The sequence below is a fragment of the Littorina saxatilis genome, linkage group LG12 (assembly GCF_037325665.1).
Source record: "Littorina saxatilis isolate snail1 linkage group LG12, US_GU_Lsax_2.0, whole genome shotgun sequence".
Lineage (NCBI taxonomy): Eukaryota > Metazoa > Mollusca > Gastropoda > Littorinimorpha > Littorinidae > Littorina > Littorina saxatilis.
Window position 1 is genome coordinate 27,917,539 of NC_090256.1, and position 23,207 is coordinate 27,940,745.

The 23,207-nt window shown below is 42.3% G+C and overlaps 10 non-coding genes across 10 annotated transcripts; all 10 read right to left on the minus strand.

Moving 5' to 3' along the window:
- Window positions 1-1,918: 1,918 nt before the first annotated feature.
- LOC138983433 (U1 spliceosomal RNA) lies at window positions 1,919-2,084 on the minus strand. The gene has a single exon (XR_011461161.1). It is a non-coding gene; the product is annotated as a U1 spliceosomal RNA (small nuclear RNA).
- A 960-nt stretch (window positions 2,085-3,044) lies between these two features.
- Window positions 3,045-3,210, minus strand: LOC138983434 (U1 spliceosomal RNA). The gene has a single exon (XR_011461162.1). It is a non-coding gene; the product is annotated as a U1 spliceosomal RNA (small nuclear RNA).
- Window positions 3,211-7,481: 4,271 nt separating this feature from the next.
- On the minus strand, window positions 7,482-7,647 carry LOC138983435 (U1 spliceosomal RNA). The gene has a single exon (XR_011461163.1). It is a non-coding gene; the product is annotated as a U1 spliceosomal RNA (small nuclear RNA).
- Window positions 7,648-8,603: 956 nt separating this feature from the next.
- Window positions 8,604-8,769, minus strand: LOC138983436 (U1 spliceosomal RNA). The gene has a single exon (XR_011461164.1). It is a non-coding gene; the product is annotated as a U1 spliceosomal RNA (small nuclear RNA).
- An 8,016-nt stretch (window positions 8,770-16,785) lies between these two features.
- On the minus strand, window positions 16,786-16,951 carry LOC138983437 (U1 spliceosomal RNA). Its single transcript, XR_011461165.1, has one exon. It is a non-coding gene; the product is annotated as a U1 spliceosomal RNA (small nuclear RNA).
- Window positions 16,952-17,906: 955 nt separating this feature from the next.
- LOC138983430 (U1 spliceosomal RNA) lies at window positions 17,907-18,072 on the minus strand. The gene has a single exon (XR_011461158.1). It is a non-coding gene; the product is annotated as a U1 spliceosomal RNA (small nuclear RNA).
- Window positions 18,073-19,027: 955 nt separating this feature from the next.
- Window positions 19,028-19,193, minus strand: LOC138983438 (U1 spliceosomal RNA). Its single transcript, XR_011461166.1, has one exon. It is a non-coding gene; the product is annotated as a U1 spliceosomal RNA (small nuclear RNA).
- Window positions 19,194-20,149: 956 nt separating this feature from the next.
- LOC138983390 (U1 spliceosomal RNA) lies at window positions 20,150-20,315 on the minus strand. The gene has a single exon (XR_011461127.1). It is a non-coding gene; the product is annotated as a U1 spliceosomal RNA (small nuclear RNA).
- Window positions 20,316-21,274: 959 nt separating this feature from the next.
- On the minus strand, window positions 21,275-21,440 carry LOC138983439 (U1 spliceosomal RNA). Its single transcript, XR_011461167.1, has one exon. It is a non-coding gene; the product is annotated as a U1 spliceosomal RNA (small nuclear RNA).
- Window positions 21,441-22,462: 1,022 nt separating this feature from the next.
- LOC138983440 (U1 spliceosomal RNA) lies at window positions 22,463-22,628 on the minus strand. The gene has a single exon (XR_011461168.1). It is a non-coding gene; the product is annotated as a U1 spliceosomal RNA (small nuclear RNA).
- Between the last annotated feature and the right edge of the window lie 579 nt (window positions 22,629-23,207).

Here is a 23,207-nt window from a genome sequence, read left to right on the forward strand (position 1 = left end):
CAAATACGGTTTTAGCTGTCATATATAGCAATTTTTGTGTGATAAAAGCTTTGGCTGTGGACAGAAACGAGTCCGTTTTAGGCGGCAAATTTAGAGTGAACGCTGCCAAAAGTGAAAAAAAGAGAAAAAGACAAACGGTTTTGAGATTTGTGTTTCTGCTACTGTTTTGACATGTGCACGTTATCCAGAGAGGGTGAATACAGCGAATAAAACTTGTTTGAGCGCTCTAGCGCCGTTAGTTTGTCAGAACAGAAGGTGGTCCATATTAGGAGCCGGTCCATATTAGGAGCCCTTCCCCTACAGAAAGGCATCTGCCTGGTGTTTTTTTATGTGTGTTTTTTTATGACGGGTAATATGGATCAAAGCGAATATCGCCACAGGCAAGAATAAACGAAACCAACACACTAGAACTGTCAGGACAAACTCTGCGACAAGCCTGGCATATTATATTCGCGACCAGTAGTCCCGAGGGAGGCTAAATGTACTTCATTGGCCTGCGTTGTGTCAGCCTGACAGGAAACCTACAGTGGGGGACCAGCGGTCACTGCTGACGGCAGATTGGGTGACTGGAGATAGTCTGACACTCGACTAGTTTAGGTCCCATGAGGCTATATCATCAGTTCCCCGCCACGCTCCCCCGACACACTGTGTGTGTGTGTGTGTGTGTGTGTGTGTGTGTGTGTGTGTGTGTGTACGTGTGTGTGTGTGTGTGTGTTTCTTTGCACCACACCCCCAACAAAACCAACTTCTTACCTATACCAATACACATCCCAATCGCTCTATTACCCAAATATGCTTCCGGGCTTTTCTTTTTTCAAACTTTCACAACTTCGAATTGTACTGATCTTGTCTTGATGAAAAAAGAATTCTTTTATTATTAAAGAATGTTTGTGTAACAAGCTGTCAATTTATTATTTAGATTTTAAAAGTTAGGTCTAGCGCAAAAACGCACCACGGTCCAAAAACATTCTGATAATCATCAATCCACGGCTATGGCCAGTTTTCATCGATAGAATGAGACCCGAAGGGAAGTAACTCATGTTTGACCTGAGAGTTCAGGATGGGTCCAAAAAGTGTTAAGACAATCTGCAAAATTAATTCTTTTAAAATTTCTCGCTCTTTACGAAGGGCACCTAGGATGTTCCCGTTTGGTGAGCGTTCAAATGGAAGGGTGTTTGTACTGTGTGTAAAAGCATGACAGTATCTGTGATGGTTTACGGGAGGCTTACTGTCCGGGCGTGATTTCCGGTATTGAATATTCATAACAGCCGTCCAGCACCAAAACGAGGCGCCATTGTTGTAGAGGAGCAAGTCCACGAAAATAAATTCTTTGACAATTTCTCACGCTCGACAGAAAGCAGCCAGGATATTCCCGTTTGGTGAGCGTTCAAATGGAAGTATGCTTGTACTGTATGTAGACGCTCGGGGAGCTTTGTGGTGGTTTACGGGAGGCTTACTGTGCCTTAAATGAGCATATATATTGTGAGTGGCCAGTGGACTTTTCATTTTCATTGTTTCACTTGATAGACAGGGTTTTCTTCGCTCCTTGTTTATTTTATGCGTGTTTCTCCATCCATTCTTCAACGCTTTCCCTTGACCTTTGTACCTTTGTACCTCTTTATGCATTCCCCACGCCTGAACATGTACTGCCTACTCCTTGACTTCTAAGACCGTCTGAGACCTCCGGCTTATCAAAACGGTCTCAATCATATCAGAATGTAACAATAAACCCAAACAAGTGGACAGATTGTACCCTTTTTATTTTTTATTTTTATTGATTTTTTTACAGACGGAAATACTGATTTTTCCTTAAATCTAAGATCCTTTTTCAATTAAATTTTTTTTATTTGACTTGGTTGAATGAGCATATAAATTGTGAGTGGGGAGGGTGGACTTTTCATTTTCATTGTTTCACTTGCAGGGGATAGCGCGAACGCAGTCCCCCTCACCAAGAAATTACACACTCGAGTCATCAACATTTGTGATGATCGTAGGGGTCAGCCCGCCCGTGTAGTGCAATGGACAGGCCTCGCCCCAGGAGTACCCCCTTGTTGATCAAGGTGTCTCCCGTGCCAGGTAAGTATGCCACATCCGGAAACACCACAAACCCCGACCCAAAGCAATTTCTCAAACTGCTGTGGTGTTGTTCACACATATACTTTTCTTGATTTTCTTTTTTTAATCCTATATTAGAAATACTTCAGCCAAACCTAACATGTGTAGATAGTTACAAATACATGTAGTAATGTTGATTTTAAATATTCACATGACTACAATATTTTGTTGATTAATATTAAAACATAGCACTGTCCTGGAAAATATGTTCAGAACAGCTACTATGCTCAGGACAGCTACTATGCTCAAGACAACTATAATGTCTATTGTTAGCAACCAATCAGATCTGAGTACTTCTGTATCTCTAATGATTGCGGCTTAATAAATATTGTCTTACATTAGTTAATTATTGTCTTTTAGAATCAGTAATCATACGTTCACCACACCTATAAAACGCTACATTTTGTTTAATTGCTGGTGCCCTATTTCAGCGAGTTAAAATGAGCATTGCTATTTGATCACAAGGAGCCACAATGGAAATACCCTTTCAGTTAAGACAACTCTTTCGAGAAAACATTAAAAATCAAGATGGATGACTTCCCTTGATAGACAGGGTTCTCTTCGCTCCTTGTTTCTTTTATGCGTGTTTCTCCATCCATTCTTCAACGCTTTCCCTTGACCTTAATTTGTTCCTCTTTATGCATTTCCCACGCCTGAACATGTACTGCCTACTCCTTGACTTCTTAGACCGTCTGAGACCTCCGGCTTATCAAAACGGTCTCAATCATATCAGAATGTAACAATAAACCCAAACAAGTGGACAGATTGTACCCTTTTTATTTTTATTGATTATTTTACAGATGGAAATACTGATTTTTCCTTAAATCTAAGATCCTTTTTCAATTAAAAAAAATGTATTTGACTTGGTTTAATGAGCATATAAATTGTGAGTGGGGAGGGTGAACTTTTCATTTTCATTGTTTCACTTGCAGGGGATAGCGCGAACGCAGTCCCCCTCACCAAGAAATTACACACTCGAGTCATCAACATTTGTGATGATCGTAGGGGTCAGCCCGCCCGTGTAGTGCAATGGACAGGCCTCGCCCCAGGAGTACCCCCTTGTTGATCAAGGTGTCTCCCGTGCCAGGTAAGTATGTCACATTCGTTAAAATTAATATTAAAAGTCCTACGGTTTTGAGCCATTAAGGACTTGAGTGTTTGTCCGCTTTCAAAAAGAGGAAAGAAAGAAACAAAAAATAAGGAGAGGAGGGCAGGGGGTGGGGTTGAGTTGATAATGCTCTGTGGAATTTGTTAAAATGAAAAGTAGTTAAGATGTTTCTTGGTAAGAATTATAAGTCTGTATTCTATATCTTGAATAACGGGCTTGTAATATTATTTTTATTTTATTTCAAATCGAGTTAAAAAGTGGAACCTTTCAGGATCACCAATAAAACCAAATAGATGAGCAAGTAAGAGGAACACGAACAATAAATCTCAAAACTTTTTACAAATAAAAGGATTAAGATGTAAGCCACGAAGGCCGTGGTAATAAAAACAATATGTACAGTTTGGCGACTAATGGGCCTTGGGTGAGGATATGTTGTCTAGAAGGTAGTCGCTGGAATCAGGAGGGATGGCAGGAGCCACTCGACCTCAAACTGAAACACGCTGATGTGATAATCTGGGCTTAGTTATACCCACAGCCCCATGTCCGAGTCCCTGACCAGTCGGCACAGCAGCAAGCTGTGTGACCAGCCTAGAGAACTGCTACTGCGCAGATAATCCTGGGGACTCAGACCATGGAGCTGCATATGGTCATATAAGGTTTTAAAGGTAATTCTATTTGTAGCGCATGGAGCGAAAATGTGTTGAAATGAATAGGGTTCTCCACAATGGCAGGACTTGTTAAAGATATGGAAGCGGCAGCCGCCGGCACGGAGGCGTCTGAAGATAGTGAGGAGGTTTGTTGGGAGATCGGGGTGTAGATCGTTCATATCAATGGGTTGATAGGACAGAGATGTTACGTACTGACTTCGAATGAGTTTACGGATTTTACTGTAGAACTCGGTTACTGAGTAGCCGATGTTAGTGTTAGCTGGGCTAGATTCTGCCGCTTCTTTGGCAGCGACATCCGCCAGTTCATTTCCCCGGACCCCTACGTGAGAGGGGACCCAGAGAAATGATACGGATGTGCCGGATGAGATTAACTGGTGACATATAAAGAGGATTTCTCTTTGTAGCTCTGCCCGATTTGATGTGTTTCGATGCAGAGCTTGTAATGAAGAGCGCGAGTCAGAGCAGAAAACTACCGCACGCGGTGTGACTGGGAGGTCATTTATAAAAGTGCATGCCATGAGCAAGGCAAATAGCTCGGCTGAGAATATGGAGATGTCTTTATTAAGAGTATATTTCCTTGAGATTTTGAGATCTGGGATCACAAAGGCGCAGCCAACGCTGCCGTCTGCAAATTTGGATCCGTCAGTAAAGACTTTTAAATGCTCCGAGAATTTGTAGTTTAGGGTTTCTTTTGTAACAGTAGCTAGGTAGACGGGGTTATCTTTTTTGGTAGTATTATCTTCACTGTCGTATATGATAGTAGGGGTTTCCTCAAGCCAAGGCGGGTAGGAGGGCGGGGGGACCCTGGCCAGCTCACTGACCTTCACCCCGCTATCGGCTAGAATGCGGTTTACTGTGTCGGATAAGGGTAGCGTTTTGGCCAAGAGTTGAGTGCTATGTTTGGTGTTGGCCTCATAATTTTGGTGCTGAGGAAAAAAGTCAGTCAGGACCTCGCAGGCAGAGTTCTCTACCGCGTGGGCTCTGACAGCATACTGAGCTGAGCGGAGTTTTATCTCATCCACAAGGGGCAGCCACCCACACTCGCTGTAGACTCGACTCTTACTCGCTTGTTGGGAGAGTCCCAGAGCTATTTTGAGCGCCCTGCACTCTATAATAGCCAGTTTTTTCATGAGCGCCGGGCGCGTCGCGAAATAAGCTTCGCACCCGTAAAGGAGGCGGGAGCGAATTAATGCCCGCACTACCTCTGTGACACACTTACGTCCTCTGGCCCAGGATTGGGACGCCAGGTAGCGTATGATATAAAGATCCTTGTTGGCCTTATTGATCAGATGTTCGATATGACTGGTCCAGTTAAGTCGGGTATCGATGATAACGCCGAGGAACTTAACTTCTGAGCTCGGTTTGATAATATCACAACCTATCTTTATACTGCAGTTCCTGTACAGTTGTCTACGGGAGACAACAAGAAAGACTGTTTTATTTGAGGCTAGTTGGAAGCCGTTGGTGTACATATATTGACAGAGGTTGTCGATTTTAGTTTGGTAAGAAGATAAGTCAACAGTGTTGGTAACTCTGTTATGGCGTGGTCTATTAGTGTCTATTAAGGCGAGGTCGTCCGCATACAGAAGTACACTGGCACCGTCAACCTTAACAGAAGTAATGTCATAGAGCATGATGCTGAATAAGTTTGGCGCGATGATACTGCCCTGGGGAACCCCCATGTCCAGCGCATGGGTTTCGGACACCGAAGAGCCCACTCGGACAGACATCTTGCGATTGCTGATGAAGTTTTTGATGAATTGGTACATGTGGCCAGAGACACCGATTCTGCCGAGTTTTAGGAGTAGACGAGCATGCCAGACGCTGTCGTACGCAGATTTAATATCAAAGAAGGTTCCAAGAAGAGAATTATTACTATGTGCCAAGGTCTTTTTGATTTTTTCAGTGACGTGCACAATGTGGTCCGCACACGAACGACCTTGCCTAAAACCTGCCTGGCATGTAGGAATGATATTGTGTTTATTGAGGTGGAACTCCAGCCTCTGGTTCACCACACGCTCAAAGATCTTGCTGAGGTGGGGGGTTAGTGATATGGGGCGGTAACTGCCAGGTAGATTGCCCGGTTTTCCGCTCTTCAATACTGCTACTACTTGTGAGTCTGACCACGCTGCGGGGATAGTATCCTTTAACCAGCATAGGTTGAGAAACTGAGTGAGCAACTTAACAAAGTTAGGTGGTAGATGTTTTATCATGTGATATGATATTGGGTCTAAACCTGTGGATTTTTTTGGGTCTTTCACAGAAGAGATGGCGTTTTGGACTTCTTTTGCCTTAAACATGCAGTTTATAGGCAACTGGTTGTCATCTGGGGGGTATGTGAAACCCTTCTCCTGATCTAACCTATAATTGAGTCGTTCAGTATCTAGGGATTTTGATTGACTATTTTTGGCAAAAGTATCTGCTAATAGGTTTGCCTTTTCAGAGTCAGTTGTGGTCATTTTATCACCCGATAGTAGTGGCTTTTCTTTAGTTCTGTATCTACATTTAAATCTGCGGATTTTCTTCCAGATTTTGCCACAGTCTTTGTAATCTTTAGTTTCTTTGTATGCCACATCCGGAAACACCACAAACCCCGACCCAAAGCAATTTCTCAAACTGCTGTGGTGTTGTTCACACATATACTTTTCTTGAATATCTTTTTTAATCCTATATTAAAAATACTTCAGCCAAACCTAACATGTGTAGATAGTTACAAATACATGTAGTAATGTTGATTTTAAATATTCACATGACTACAATATTTTGTTGATTAATATTAAAACATAGCCCTGTCCTGGAAAATATGTTCAGAACAGCTACTATGCTCAGGACAGCTACTATGCTCAAGACAACTATAATGTCTATTGTTAGCAACCAATCAGATCTGAGTACTTCTGTATCTCTAAAGATTGCGGCTTAATAAATATTGTCTTACATTAGTTAATTATTGTCTTTTAGAATCAGTAATCATACGTTCACCACACCTATAAAACGCTACATTTTGTTTAATTGCTGGTGCCCTATTTCAGCGAGTTAAAATGAGCATTGCTATTTGATCACAAGGAGCCACAATGGAAATACCCTTTCAGTTAAGACAACTCTTTCGAGAAAACATTAAAAATCAAGATGGATGACTTCCCTTGATAGACAGGGTTCTCTTCGCTCCTTGTTTCTTTTATACGTGTTTCTCCATCCATTCTTCAACGCTTTCCCTTGACCTTTGTTCCTCTTTATGCATTTCCCACGCCTGAACATGTACTGCCTACTCCTTGACTTCTTTGACCGTCTGAGACCTCCGGCTTATCAAAACGGTCTCAATCATATCAGAATGTAACAATAAACCCAAACAAGTGGACAGATTGTACCCTTTTTATTTTTATTGATTTTTTTACAGATGGAAATACTGATTTTTCCTTAAATCAAAGATCCTTTTTCAATTTAATTTTTTTTTTATTTGACTTGGTTTAATGAGCATATAAATTGTGAGTGGGGAGGGTGGACTTTTCAGTGTAACATGCCCCTAATGGCTTTGCCGTGAGGGCGTAAAACTTTCATCTCTCGTGGACTTTTCATTTTCATTGTTTCACTTGCAGGGGATAGCGCGAACGCAGTCCCCCTCACCAAGAAATTACACACTCGAGTCATCAACATTTGTGATGATCGTAGGGGTCAGCCCGCCCGTGTAGTGCAATGGACAGGCCTCGCCCCAGGAGTACCCCCTTGTTGATCAAGGTGTCTCCCGTGCCAGGTAAGTATGCCACATCCGGAAACACCACAAACCCCGACCCAAAGCAATTTCTCAAACTGCTGTGGTGTTGTTCACACATATACTTTTCTTGATTATCTTTTTTAATCCTATATTAGAAATACTTCAGCCAAACCTAACATGTGTAGATAGTTACAAATACATGTAGTAATGTTGATTTTAAATATTCACATGACTACAATATTTTGTTGATTAATATTAAAACATAGCCCTGTCCTGGAAAATATGTTCAGAACAGCTACTATGCTCAGGACAGCTACTATGCTCAAGACAACTATAATGTCTATTGTTAGCAACCAATCAGATCTGAGTACTTCTGTATCTCTAATGATTGCGGCTTAATAAATATTGTCTTACATTAGTTAATTATTGTCTTTTAGAATCAGTAATCATACGTTCACCACACCTATAAAACGCTACATTTTGTTTAATTGCTGGTGCCCTATTTCAGCGAGTTAAAATGAGCATTGCTATTTGATCACAAGGAGCCACAATGGAAATACCCTTTCAGTTAAGACAACTCTTTCGAGAAAACATTAAAAATCAAGATGGATGACTTCCCTTGATAGACAGGGTTCTCTTCGCTCCTTGTTTCTTTTATGCGTGTTTCTCCATCCATTCTTCAACGCTTTCCCTTGACCTTTGTTCCTCTTTATGCATTTCCCACGCCTGAACATGTACTGCCTACTCCTTGACTTCTTAGACCGTCTGAGACCTCCGGCTTATCAAAACGGTCTCAATCATATCAGAATGTAACAATAAACCCAAACAAGTGGACAGATTGTTCCCTTTTTATTTTTATTGATTTTTTTACAGATGGAAATACTGATTTTTCCTTAAATCAAAGATCCTTTTTCAATTTAATTTTTTTTTATTTGACTTGGTTTAATGAGCATATAAATTGTGAGTGGGGAGGGTGGACTTTTCATTTTCATTGTTTCACTTGCAGGGGATAGCGCGAACGCAGTCCCCCTCACCAAGAAATTACACACTCGAGTCATCAACATTTGTGATGATCGTAGGGGTCAGCCCGCCCGTGTAGTGCAATGGACAGGCCTCGCCCCAGGAGTACCCCCTTGTTGATCAAGGTGTCTCCCGTGCCAGGTAAGTATGCCACATCCGTTAAAATTAATATTAAAAGTCCTACGGTTTTGAGCCATTAAGGACTTGAGTGTTTGTCCGCTTTCAAAAAGAGGAAAGAAAGAAACAAAAAATAAGGAGAGGAGGGCAGGGGGTGGGGTTGAGTTGATAATGCTCTGTGGAATTTGTTAAAATGAAAAGTAGTTAAGATGTTTCTTGGTAAGAATTATAAGTCTGTATTCTATATCTTGAATAACGAGCTTGTAATATTATTTTTATTTTATTTCAAATCGAGTTAAAAAGTGGAACCTTTCAGGATCACCAATAAAACCAAATAGATGAGCAAGTAAGAGGAACACGAACAATAAATCTCAAAACTTTTTACAAATAAAAGGATTAAGATGTAAACCACGAAGGCCGTGGTAATAAAAACAATATGTACAGTTTGGCGACTAATGGGCCTTGGGTGAGGATATGTTGTCTAGAAGGTAGTCGCTGGAATCAGGAGGGATGGCGGGAGCCACTCGACCTCAAACTGAAACACGCTGATGTGATAATCTGGGCTTAGTTATACCCACAGCCCCATGTCCGAGTCCCTGACCAGTCGGCACAGCAGCAAGCTGTGTGACCAGCCTAGAGAACTGCTACTGCGCAGATAATCCTGGGGACTCAGACCATGGAGCTGCATATGGTCATATAAGGTTTTAAAGGTAATTCTATTTGTAGCGCATGGAGCGAAAATGTGTTGAAATGAATAGGGTTCTCCACAATGGCAGGACTTGTTAAAGATATGGAAGCGGCAGCCGCCGGCACGGAGGCGTCTGAAGATAGTGAGGAGGTTTGTTGGGAGATCGGGGTGTAGATCGTTCATATCAATGGGTTGATAGGACAGAGATGTTACGTACTGACTTCGAATGAGTTTACGGATTTTACTGTAGAACTCGGTTACTGAGTAGCCGATGTTAGTGTTAGCTGGGCTAGATTCTGCCGCTTCTTTGGCAGCGACATCCGCCAGTTCATTTCCCCGGACCCCTACGTGAGAGGGGACCCAGAGAAATGATACGGATGTGCCGGATGAGATTAACTGGTGACATATAAAGAGGATTTCTCTTTGTAGCTCTGCCCGATTTGATGTGTTTCGATGCAGAGCTTGTAATGAAGAGCGCGAGTCAGAGCAGAAAACTACCGCACGCGGTGTGACTGGGAGGTCATTTATAAAAGTGCATGCCATGAGCAAGGCAAATAGCTCGGCTGAGAATATGGAGATGTCTTTATTAAGAGTATATTTCCTTGAGATTTTGAGATCTGGGATCACAAAGGCGCAGCCAACGCTGCCGTCTGCAAATTTGGATCCGTCAGTAAAGACTTTTAAATGCTCCGAGAATTTGTAGTTTAGGGTTTCTTTTGTAACAGTAGCTAGGTAGACGGGGTTATCTTTTTTGGTAGTATTATCTTCACTGTCGTATATGATAGTAGGGGTTTCCTCAAGCCAAGGCGGGTAGGAGGGCGGGGGGACCCTGGCCAGCTCACTGACCTTCACCCCGCTATTGGCTAGAATGCGGTTTACTGTGTCGGATAAGGGTAGCGTTTTGGCCAAGAGTTGAGTGCTATGTTTGGTGTTGGCCTCATAATTTTGGTGCTGAGGAAAAAAGTCAGTCAGGACCTCGCAGGCAGAGTTCTCTACCGCGTGGGCTCTGACAGCATACTGAGCCGAACGGAGTTTTATCTCATCCACAAGGGGCAGCCACCCACACTCGCTGTAGACTCGACTCTTACTCGCTTGTTGGGAGAGTCCCAGAGCTATTTTGAGCGCCCTGCACTCTATAATAGCCAGTTTTTTCATGAGCGCCGGGCGCGTCGCGAAATAAGCTTCGCACCCGTAAAGGAGGCGGGAGCGAATTAATGCCCGCACTACCTCTGTGACACACTTACGTCCTCTGGCCCAGGATTGGGACGCCAGGTAGCGTATGATATAAAGATCCTTGTTGGCCTTATTGATCAGATGTTCGATATGACTGGTCCAGTTAAGTCGGGTATCGATGATAACGCCGAGGAACTTAACTTCTGAGCTCGGTTTGATAATATCACAACCTATCTTTATACTGCAGTTCCTGTACAGTTGTCTACGGGAGACAACAAGAAAGACTGTTTTATTTGAGGCTAGTTGGAAGCCGTTGGTGTACATATATTGACAGAGGTTGTCGATTTTAATTTGGTAAGAAGATAAGTCAACAGTGTTGGTAACTCTGTTATGGCGTGGTCTATTAGTGTCTATTAAGGCGAGGTCGTCCGCATACAGAAGTACACTGGCACCGTCAACCTTAACAGAAGTAATGTCATAGAGCATGATGCTGAATAAGTTTGGCGCGATGATACTGCCCTGGGGAACCCCCATGACCAGCGCATGGGTTTCGGACACCGAAGAGCCCACTCGGACAGACATCTTGCGATTGCTGATGAAGTTTTTGATGAATTGGTACATGTGGCCAGAGACACCGATTCTGCCGAGTTTTAGGAGTAGACGAGCATGCCAGACGCTGTCGTACGCAGATTTAATATCAAAGAAGGTTCCAAGAAGAGAATTATTACTATGTGCCAAGGTCTTTTTGATTTTTTCAGTGACGTGCACAATGTGGTCCGCACACGAACGACCTTGCCTAAAACCTGCCTGGCATGTAGGAATGATATTGTGTTTATTGAGGTGGAACTCCAGCCTCTGGTTCACCACACGCTCAAAGATCTTGCTGAGGTGGGGGGTTAGTGATATGGGGCGGTAACTGCCAGGTAGATTGCCCGGTTTTCCGCTCTTCAATACTGCTACTACTTGTGAGTCTGACCACGCTGCGGGGATAGTATCCTTTAACCAGCATAGATTGAAAAACTGAGTGAGCAACTTAACAAAGTTAGGTGGTAGATGTTTTATCATGTGATATGATATTGGGTCTAAACCTGTGGATTTTTTTGGGTCTTTCACAGAAGAGATGGCGTTTTGGACTTCTTTTGCCTTAAACATGCAGTTTATAGGCAACTGGTTGTCATCTGGGGGGTATGTGAAACCCTTCTCCTGATCTAACCTATAATTGAGTCGTTCAGTATCTAGGGATTTTGATTGACTATTTTTGGCAAAGGTATCTGCTAATAGGTTTGCCTTTTCAGAGTCAGTTGTGGTCATTTTATCACCCGATAGTAGTGGCTTTTCTTTAGTTCTGTATCTACATTTAAATCTGCGGATTTTCTTCCAGATTTTGCCACAGTCTTTGTAATCTTTAGTTTCTTTGTGGACAAAGTTTTCCCAGTTTTGAAGTTTAGCCTCAGCGGTGATCTGGTTAAATTGTATTTCAGCTGACTTCATATTCGTGAAGTTAGCGTCTGAGCAGTGCCTGAGATATGTCCTAATGTGATATCGCTTGTTTGCCAAGGCTTCATCACAGTCTGCATTCCACCACTCATTCCTTTTGGCCTTACAGTTAGGATTTACTGATTTAAGCGGAATGTGATTATTGGCAGCAGTGAGTATACATTGACGTATATTATTGTAAGAGGCTTCGATGTCATCCGTAAGGAGAGTTTCCTCCCTGACACCCTCGAGCTCCGCACGGAAGCTGTCCCAATTTGCCTGTTTGTAATTGTACTTTTTTCTGACCTCCGAGTTATTGCGATTAGGGGCGAAGTGGCGGAAGGTAAGAACAATGGGTAAGTGATCGGAGCCGAGGGCGTCCGGGAAAACGTTCCAGTCGATGTCAGTGACTATGGCATTTGAGCAAAGGGAGAGATCGATTGCTGATGGGGAATGGTCAGCTCTGTCTGGAAGTCTGGTTGCCGAGCCATCGTTTAGTATACAAAAGTCAGTTTCCAAAATGACGTCAGCAAGGTTGCTATTGGCATGTTTGTATCTAGGGTTAGCAGAGTCCCACAGAGGGTGGTGATTATTAAAATCACCCATCACGCACCAGTGTGCCCTGCTATGATCCAGGGATTTTAGCCAGTCGGTAGTTCCTTTTTTATTACACCCGTGGGGGTAATATATGTTAACTATGTTGAGGTTTTTGGATCCTTTTATTTCGATTTCAACAGCACATGTACTGAGATTTTCTGAACTAGGGATGAGAGGTGCAAAGGGTTTGTAATTTAAGGAAGACTTTAGATAAATAGCTGTTTGAATGAGTTGCCCTGAGCCCTTTTGCTCTACTATGGGAGGGAAGTCAAAACCATCTATAGAAGGCAGTAGGGAGCGTTTTCTCTTGACTGACTGGATAACTAAGATGTCAGCAGAGTGATTTGATATATAATTATATAGCTGAGAGAAGTTAGAGTTGATAGAGCGACAGTTCCACTGTAATATGATAAATCCGTGACCGCTTTCACCTTGTTCAGCCATTTTAACACGCACAAAGAAGGTAAGTTAAAGGGCAGATTTAAAATAGGTTAAAAAGTGGTTTTAACAGCTTTCATATCCGTCACGGACAACTGCTTGGCACCAGCAAGGGCGCCCAGCGCCAGAGTGGCGCCGCCCGGAATGAAGCGTTCAACCTTGGTGTTGGAGAGTTGTGTGTATGTAGCTGAGAGGGAGTCGATCAGGTCGAGAGGACTCTGCATCTGTCTGGCCTTAACCATGAAGCCGAGGCACTGCTCGATGAAACCTTGAAGGCCTCTTTGTTGTTCATTTAAATTTGCATATTGCTCTCCTGTTTTTAGCTTATCTAGTGCAGCGTCGGCTAGCTCATGCTCTGCCTTCTCCTGCTCCTCCCTCATCTGCTGCTTTATTTCCTGTTCAGTTTTAAGTTTGTATTCTCTGAATCTCTGGGCCAATCCCTCCTCCATTCTCCCCATCAACCTCTCGAAGAGCTGCTCTTCTTTCGAGTCCTCCTTCCTGTTCTGGGCTTTGCGTAGGAGGGAGGCCTTTAACCCGGGGGTCCCATGAAGCGGCGCCTCTGCCGGCCGAGCCGTCTGAGACTTACAGGGCGCCTGGGGGCCAGGATTTGGATTTTGCGAAGTTGTTTGGTGCTTCGCGGTTGCAGCAGAGCTGTCCGCATGAACTGGAAGGAGTGTATTGTCATGCTCGGTCATTTTGTTTTTGATTTCTTGTATTTTATTTACTTGCCCACCCAGGGGGGGTCTCTGGACAGCCAAAGAGTACCCGGACCGGGGGGTTGAGGTCCGCCGGATCGGTTGCGGAGGGGGACGCCAGAAGGAGTCCCTCATTTCCGCTGGGGCAGTCGCTGTTTTATTTTGTTGTTTGGCGAGCTCGCGCCGCGCCCGATCCAGGGCCTCAGAATATGGTATGTATGCTGCCGACCTGATCTTATTGGCCTGCAGCCTCAGTCTCATTTCCGGGCATCCAAGATAAGCGGCGGAATGCTCGCCCTTGCAGTTTACGCAATGTTTGGCCTTGGTGCACGTCGCTCCGTCGTGGCCCTTGGAGCCACATCGGGGGCAGATCTGCACTTTTGATTTGCATTGTTGTTTTAGGTGCGATAGTCTCTGGCACTTCGTACAGCGCCGCACTGGAGGAGTGTAGGGTTCGACGCCGTACACCTCACTCTCCAGAACGACGCTGTCTGGAAGAATTGCCGTTGTAAAGGTGACACGGACCGCCTGAGACGGTTTCCCATCCCTAAGGAGAAGACGGCGAAAAGATCGAACCGAGGAGGGGCCCTTTTCTACAAGACTCCCATCCTCCATCCGGACGCGCACGCCCACTGCCATCTCAGACAGGTCTGTTCCTGAATGTATTGTGGGTATGCGTTTAATGACACCTTCGGTTGTTACCTCCGGACGGTGGCATTTCACTTTGATGCCGCCGATCGAGTCCAGCCTCAATAGCTTGTTTTGTTGTGATGCTGAGGAGCACCCTACCAGGACGCTCCCAGCTGCCAGCATGCGTATTTCTTTGACCTCGCCGATGGCAAGGTCAAACGTTTTTTTCCTCCTGAGGCCGAGTCCCTGCAATGTTGCCGGGCCCTCCTTCAGGTCCTGCACCACCACGGGGAACTCTAAGAAGGAGGGAGGAGGTTGCTTGGGTTGATAAAGAAGTTTTCTTCGGGGTCTTTGTTTTGTGTGTGTGTGTGTATTGGCAGGTGGTAGTGGCTGTTGAGTTGTCTGGTTTTCTTGTGATTCAGTAAGGGGTTGGGAGGTGTCGACCCCCCGGGCAGATGTTGCATGGGAAATACCTGTGTTTCCCTGAAGAGGGGGACCCTCGCAGAGGACCTTTTGCTTCTTTTTCTTTTTGGGCTTCTTACGATTGACTTCGGTGAAGTCTTCCTCAAAATGATCAGTAATCTGAGAGCGTGGGGGGCTATCCCGGGAGAGAAGAGATTCCGGAGAGCTCTGCCCCCCCTCAGGGTCGTCCTCCCGCAATCTCTTTCTCTTGAAAGGAGAAGATATTCTGGTTTTCTCATTGGTGATTGCTTTATTAAGCTGTTTGGATTTTGGGGACTGACCAGTCCGGCTGGCCCGGTCAGTCTCATTCAGTGATTCCATGGGAATATCTGGGGCGCGGTCAGAACCGCTTGCTGTTTGGTCCATATTAAGGGACCAATCTTGCTCCCTCAGAGCAGTGGTATCCGTTGGAAGGTAGTTATCTACCCAGATGAATGTTTCCCGCCTATCAGCAAAGGTGGTGTTTGGCAGTTTGTGTTTAGCAACTTGGCTCATCACTTACAAGGTACGGTACGGTCACCAAGAAAAAACAAGCCAAACAGCTCAGGGTTAAAAAGGCAGGATATATAAAAGCAGGGTAACAAAAGCGTCCCAAGACAAAGAGTGAGCTGAAGCTCACCCCTCTAGCGACTTTCACTTCTCTCCCGAGAATCACGAGGACTCCTGCAGGGCGAGTGAGAACGCCACCAAGGGCAGCTAGCCCCCTTTCTGGACCCACGCCAAGAGCAGAGGGAGCTGTGTCGTGTGTTTAAGACACAACGAAAATGTGATTGTCCCCCTTTACCCTCAGGAATTCGGGAGAAAATCGCTATTTGAGCACTGACTTGGCTATGTAAGCTCGAGGTGCGTTAAAGCAGTCGCTATGTAATCAGCATGTTTGCTTGTGAAAGAACGCACTCTACGGGCCAGCAACTGCAGTGAATTACTCGTGCTGAGTGTGACATGACATGCACGTGACAGAACACGACAATCTCCTCTCAAACTGCTGTGGTGTTGTTCACACATATACTTTTCTTGATTATCTTTTTTAATCCTATATTAGAAATACTTCAGCCAAACCTAACATGTGTAGATAGTTACAAATACATGTAGTAATGTTGATTTTAAATATTCACATGACTACAATATTTTGTTGATTAATATTAAAACATAGCCCTGTCCTGGAAAATATGTTCAGAACAGCTACTATGCTCAGGACAGCTACTATGCTCAAGACAACTATAATGTCTATTGTTAGCAACCAATCAGATCTGAGTACTTCTGTATCTCTAATGATTGCGGCTTAATAAATATTGTCTTACATTAGTTAATTATTGTCTTTTAGAATCAGTAATCATACGTTCACCACACCTATAAAACGCTACATTTTGTTTAATTGCTGGTGCCCTATTTCAGCGAGTTAAAATGAGCATTGCTATTTGATCACAAGGAGCCACAATGGAAATACCCTTTCAGTTAAGACAACTCTTTCGAGAAAACATTAAAAATCAAGATGGATGACTTCCCTTGATAGACAGGGTTCTCTTCGCTCCTTGTTTCTTTTATGCGTGTTTCTCCATCCATTCTTCAACGCTTTCCCTTGACCTTTGTTCCTCTTTATGCATTTCCCACGCCTGAACATGTACTGCCTACTCCTTGACTTCTTAGACCGTCTGAGACCTCCGGCTTATCAAAACGGTCTCAATCATATCAGAATGTAACAATAAACCCAAACAAGTGGACAGATTGTACCCTTTTTATTTTTATTGATTTTTTTACAGATGGAAATACTGATTTTTCCTTAAATCAAAGATCCTTTTTCAATTTAATTTTTTTTATTTGACTTGGTTTAATGAGCATATAAATTGTGAGTGGGGAGGGTGGACTTTTCATTTTCATTGTTTCACTTGCAGGGGATAGCGCGAACGCAGTCCCCCTCACCAAGAAATTACACACTCGAGTCATCAACATTTGTGATGATCGTAGGGGTCAGCCCGCCCGTGTAGTGCAATGGACAGGCCTCGCCCCAGGAGTACCCCCTTGTTGATCAAGGTGTCTCCCGTGCCAGGTAAGTATGCCACATCCGGAAACACCACAAACCCCGACCCAAAGCAATTTCTCAAACTGCTGTGGTGTTGTTCACACATATACTTTTCTTGAATATCTTTTTTAATCCTATATTAGAAATACTTCAGCCAAACCTAACATGTGTAGATAGTTACAAATACATGTAGTAATGTTGATTTTAAATATTCACATGACTACAATATTTTGTTGATTAATATTAAAACATAGCCCTGTCCTGGAAAATATGTTCAAAACAGCTACTATGCTCAGGACAGCTACTATGCTCAAGACAACTATAATGTCTATTGTTAGCAACCAATCAGATCTGAGTACTTCTGTATCTCTAAAGATTGCGGCTTAATAAATATTGTCTTACATTAGTTAATTATTGTCTTTTAGAATCAGTAATCATACGTTCACCACACCTATAAAACGCTACATTTTGTTTAATTGCTGGTGCCCTATTTCAGCGAGTTAAAATGAGCATTGCTATTTGATCACAAGGAGCCACAATGGAAATACCCTTTCAGTTAAGACAACTCTTTCGAGAAAACATTAAAAATCAAGATGGATGACTTCCCTTGATAGACAGGGTTCTCTTCGCTCCTTGTTTCTTTTATGCGTGTTTCTCCATCCATTCTTCAACGCTTTCCCTTGACCTTTGTTCCTCTTTATGCATTTCCCACGCCTGAACATGTACTGCCTACTCCTTGACTTCTTTGACCGTCTGAGACCTCCGGCTTATCAAAACGGTCTCAATCATATCAGAATGTAACAATAAACCCAAACAAATGGACAGATTGTACCCTTTTTATTTTTATTGATTTTTTTACAGATGGAAATACTGATTTTTCCTTAAATCAAAGATCCTTTTTCAATTAAAAAAAATGTATTTGACTTGGTTTAATGAGCATATAAATTGTGAGTGGGGAGGGTGGACTTTTCATTTTCATTGTTTCACTTGCAGGGGATAGCGCGAACGCAGTCCCCCTCACCAAGAAATTACACACTCGAGTCATCAACATTTGTGATGATCGCAGGGGTCAGCCCGCCCGTGTAGTGCAATGGACAGGCCTCGCCCCAGGAGTACCCCCTTGTTGATCAAGGTGTCTCCCGTGCCAGGTAAGTATGCCACATCCGGAAACACCACAAACCCCGACCCAAAGCAATTTCTCAAACTGCTGTGGTGTTGTTCACACATATACTTTTCTTGAATATCTTTTTTAATCCTATATTAGAAATACTTCAGCCAAACCTAACATGTGTAGATAGTTACAAATACATGTAGTAATGTTGATTTTAAATATTCACATGACTACAATATTTTGTTGATTAATATTAAAACATAGCCCTGTCCTGGAAAATATGTTCAGAACAGCTACTATGCTCAGGACAGCTACTATGCTCAAGACAACTATAATGTCTATTGTTAGCAACCAATCAGATCTGAGTACTTCTGTATCTCTAATGATTGCGGCTTAATAAATATTGTCTTACATTAGTTAATTATTGTCTTTTAGAATCAGTAATCATACGTTCACCACACCTATAAAACGCTACATTTTGTTTAATTGCTGGTGCCCTATTTCAGCGAGTTAAAATGAGCATTGCTATTTGATCACAAGGAGCCACAATGGAAATACCCTTTCAGTTAAGACAACTCTTTCGAGAAAACATTAAAAATCAAGATGGATGACTTCCCTTGATAGACAGGGTTCTCTTCGCTCCTTGTTTCTTTTATGCGTGTTTCTCCATCCATTCTTCAACGCTTTCCCTTGACCTTTGTTCCTCTTTATGCATTTCCCACGCCTGAACATGTACTGCCTACTCCTTGACTTCTTAGACCGTCTGAGACCTCCGGCTTATCAAAACGGTCTCAATCATATCAGAATGTAACAATAAACCCAAACAAGTGGACAGATTGTACCCTTTTTATTTTTATTGATTTTTTTACAGATGGAAATACTGATTTTTCCTTAAATCAAAGATCCTTTTTCAATTAAAAAAAATGTATTTGACTTGGTTTAATGAGCATATAAATTGTGAGTGGGGAGGGTGGACTTTTCATTTTCATTGTTTCACTTGCAGGGGATAGCGCGAACGCAGTCCCCCTCACCAAGAAATTACACACTCGAGTCATCAACATTTGTGATGATCGTAGGGGTCAGCCCGCCCGTGTAGTGCAATGGACAGGCCTCGCCCCAGGAGTACCCCCTTGTTGATCAAGGTGTCTCCCGTGCCAGGTAAGTATGCCACATCCGGAAACACCACAAACCCCGACCCAAAGCAATTTCTCAAACTGCTGTGGTGTTGTTCACACATATACTTTTCTTGAATATATTTTTTAATCCTATATTAGAAATACTTCAGCCAAACCTAACATGTGTAGATAGTTACAAATACATGTAGTAATGTTGATTTTAAATATTCACATGACTACAATATTTTGTTGATTAATATTAAAACATAGCCCTGTCCTGGAAAATATGTTCAAAACAGCTACTATGCTCAGGACAGCTACTATGCTCAAGACAACTATAATGTCTATTGTTAGCAACCAATCAGATCTGAGTACTTCTGTATCTCTAAAGATTGCGGCTTAATAAATATTGTCTTACATTAGTTAATTATTGTCTTTTAGAATCAGTAATCATACGTTCACCACACCTATAAAACGCTACATTTTGTTTAATTGCTGGTGCCCTATTTCAGCGAGTTAAAATGAGCATTGCTATTTGATCACAAGGAGCCACAATGGAAATACCCTTTCAGTTAAGACAACTCTTTCGAGAAAACATTAAAAATCAAGATGGATGACTTCCCTTGATAGACAGGGTTCTCTTCGCTCCTTGTTTCTTTTATGCGTGTTTCTCCATCCATTCTTCAACGCTTTCCCTTGACCTTTGTTCCTCTTTATGCATTTCCCACGCCTGAACATGTACTGCCTACTCCTTGACTTCTTTGACCGTCTGAGACCTCCTGCTTATCAAAACGGTCTCAATCATATCAGAATGTAACAATAAACCCAAACAAGTGGACAGATTGTACCCTTTCTATTTTTATTGATTTTTTTACAGATGGAAATACTGATTTTTCCTTAAATCAAAGATCCTTTTTCAATTTAATTTTTTTTTATTTGACTTGGTTTAATGAGCATATAAATTGTGAGTGGGGCGGGTGGACTTTTCATTTTCATTGTTTCACTTGCAGGGGATAGCGCGAACGCAGTCCCCCTCACCAAGAAATTACACACTCGAGTCATCAACATTTGTGATGATCGTAGGGGTCAGCCCGCACGTGTAGTGCAATGGACAGGCCTCGCCCCAGGAGTACCCCCTTGTTGATCAAGGTGTCTCCCGTGCCAGGTAAGTATGTCACATTCGGAAACACCACAAACCCCGACCCAAAGCAATTTCTCAAACTGCTGTGGTGTTGTTCACACATATACTTTTCTTGATTTTCTTTTTTTAATCCTATATTAGAAATACTTCAGCCAAACCTAACATGTGTAGATAGTTACAAATACATGTAGTAATGTTGATTTTAAATATTCACATGACTACAATATTTTGTTGATTAATATTAAAACATAGCCCTGTCCTGGAAAATATGTTCAGAACAGCTACTATGCTCAGGACAGCTACTATGCTCAAGACAACTATAATGTCTATTGTTAGCAACCAATCAGATCTGAGTACTTCTGTATCTCTAATGATTGCGGCTTAATAAATATTGTCTTACATTAGTTAATTATTGTCTTTTAGAATCAGTAATCATACGTTCACCACACCTATAAAACGCTACATTTTGTTTAATTGCTGGTGCCCTATTTCAGCGAGTTAAAATGAGCATTGCTATTTGATCACAAGGAGCCACAATGGAAATACCCTTTCAGTTAAGACAACTCTTTCGAGAAAACATTAAAAATCAAGATGGATGACTTCCCTTGATAGACAGGGTTCTCTTCGCTCCTTGTTTCTTTTATGCGTGTTTCTCCATCCATTCTTCAACGCTTTCCCTTGACCTTAATTTGTTCCTCTTTATGCATTTCCCACGCCTGAACATGTACTGCCTACTCCTTGACTTCTTAGACCGTCTGAGACCTCCGGCTTATCAAAACGGTCTCAATCATATCAGAATGTAACAATAAACCCAAACAAGTGGACAGATTGTACCCTTTTTATTTTTATTGATTTTTTACAGATGGAAATACTGATTTTTCCTTAAATCTAAGATCCTTTTTCAATTAAAAAAAATGTATTTGACTTGGTTTAATGAGCATATAAATTGTGAGTGGGGAGGGTGAACTTTTCATTTTCATTGTTTCACTTGCAGGGGATAGCGCGAACGCAGTCCCCCTCACCAAGAAATTACACACTCGAGTCATCAACATTTGTGATGATCGTAGGGGTCAGCCCGCCCGTGTAGTGCAATGGACAGGCCTCGCCCCAGGAGTACCCCCTTGTTGATCAAGGTGTCTCCCGTGCCAGGTAAGTATGCCACATCCGGAAACACCACAAACCCCGACCCAAAGCAATTTCTCAAACTGCTGTGGTGTTGTTCACACATATACTTTTCTTGAATATCTTTTTTAATCCTATATTAGAAATACTTCAGCCAAACCTAACATGTGTAGATAGTTACAAATACATGTAGTAATGTTGATTTTAAATATTCACATGACTACAATATTTTGTTGATTAATATTAAAACATAGCCCTGTCCTGGAAAATATGTTCAGAACAGCTACTATGCTCAGGACAGCTACTATGCTCAAGACAACTATAATGTCTATTGTTAGCAACCAATCAGATCTGAGTACTTCTGTATCTCTAAAGATTGCGGCTTAATAAATATTGTCTTACATTAGTTAATTATTGTCTTTTAGAATCAGTAATCATACGTTCACCACACCTATAAAACGCTACATTTTGTTTAATTGCTGGTGCCCTATTTCAGCGAGTTAAAATGAGCATTGCTATTTGATCACAAGGAGCCACAATGGAAATACCCTTTCAGTTAAGACAACTCTTTCGAGAAAACATTAAAAATCAAGATGGATGACTTCCCTTGATAGACAGGGTTCTCTTCGCTCCTTGTTTCTTTTATGCGTGTTTCTCCATCCATTCTTCAACGCTTTCCCTTGACCTTTGTTCCTCTTTATGCATTTCCCACGCCTGAACATGTACTGCCTACTCCTTGACTTCTTTGACCGTCTGAGACCTCCGGCTTATCAAAACGGTCTCAATCATATCAGAATGTAACAATAAACCCAAACAAGTGGACAGATTGTACCCTTTTTATTTTTATTGATTTTTTTACAGATGGAAATACTGATTTTTCCTTAAATCAAAGATCCTTTTTCAATTTAATTTTTTTTTTATTTGACTTGGTTTAATGAGCATATAAATTGTGAGTGGGGAGGGTGGACTTTTCAGTGTAACATGCCCCTAATGGCTTTGCCGTGAGGGCGTAAAACTTTCATCTCTCGTGGACTTTTCATTTTCATTGTTTCACTTGCAGGGGATAGCGCGAACGCAGTCCCCCTCACCAAGAAATTACACACTCGAGTCATCAACATTTGTGATGATCGTAGGGGTCAGCCCGCCCGTGTAGTGCAATGGACAGGCCTCGCCCCAGGAGTACCCCCTTGTTGATCAAGGTGTCTCCCGTGCCAGGTAAGTATGCCACATCCGGAAACACCACAAACCCCGACCCAAAGCAATTTCTCAAACTGCTGTGGTGTTGTTCACACATATACTTTTCTTGATTATCTTTTTTAATCCTATATTAGAAATACTTCAGCCAAACCTAACATGTGTAGATAGTTACAAATACATGTAGTAATGTTGATTTTAAATATTCACATGACTACAATATTTTGTTGATTAATATTAAAACATAGCCCTGTCCTGGAAAATATGTTCAGAACAGCTACTATGCTCAGGACAGCTACTATGCTCAAGACAACTATAATGTCTATTGTTAGCAACCAATCAGATCTGAGTACTTCTGTATCTCTAATGATTGCGGCTTAATAAATATTGTCTTACATTAGTTAATTATTGTCTTTTAGAATCAGTAATCATACGTTCACCACACCTATAAAACGCTACATTTTGTTTAATTGCTGGTGCCCTATTTCAGCGAGTTAAAATGAGCATTGCTATTTGATCACAAGGAGCCACAATGGAAATACCCTTTCAGTTAAGACAACTCTTTCGAGAAAACATTAAAAATCAAGATGGATGACTTCCCTTGATAG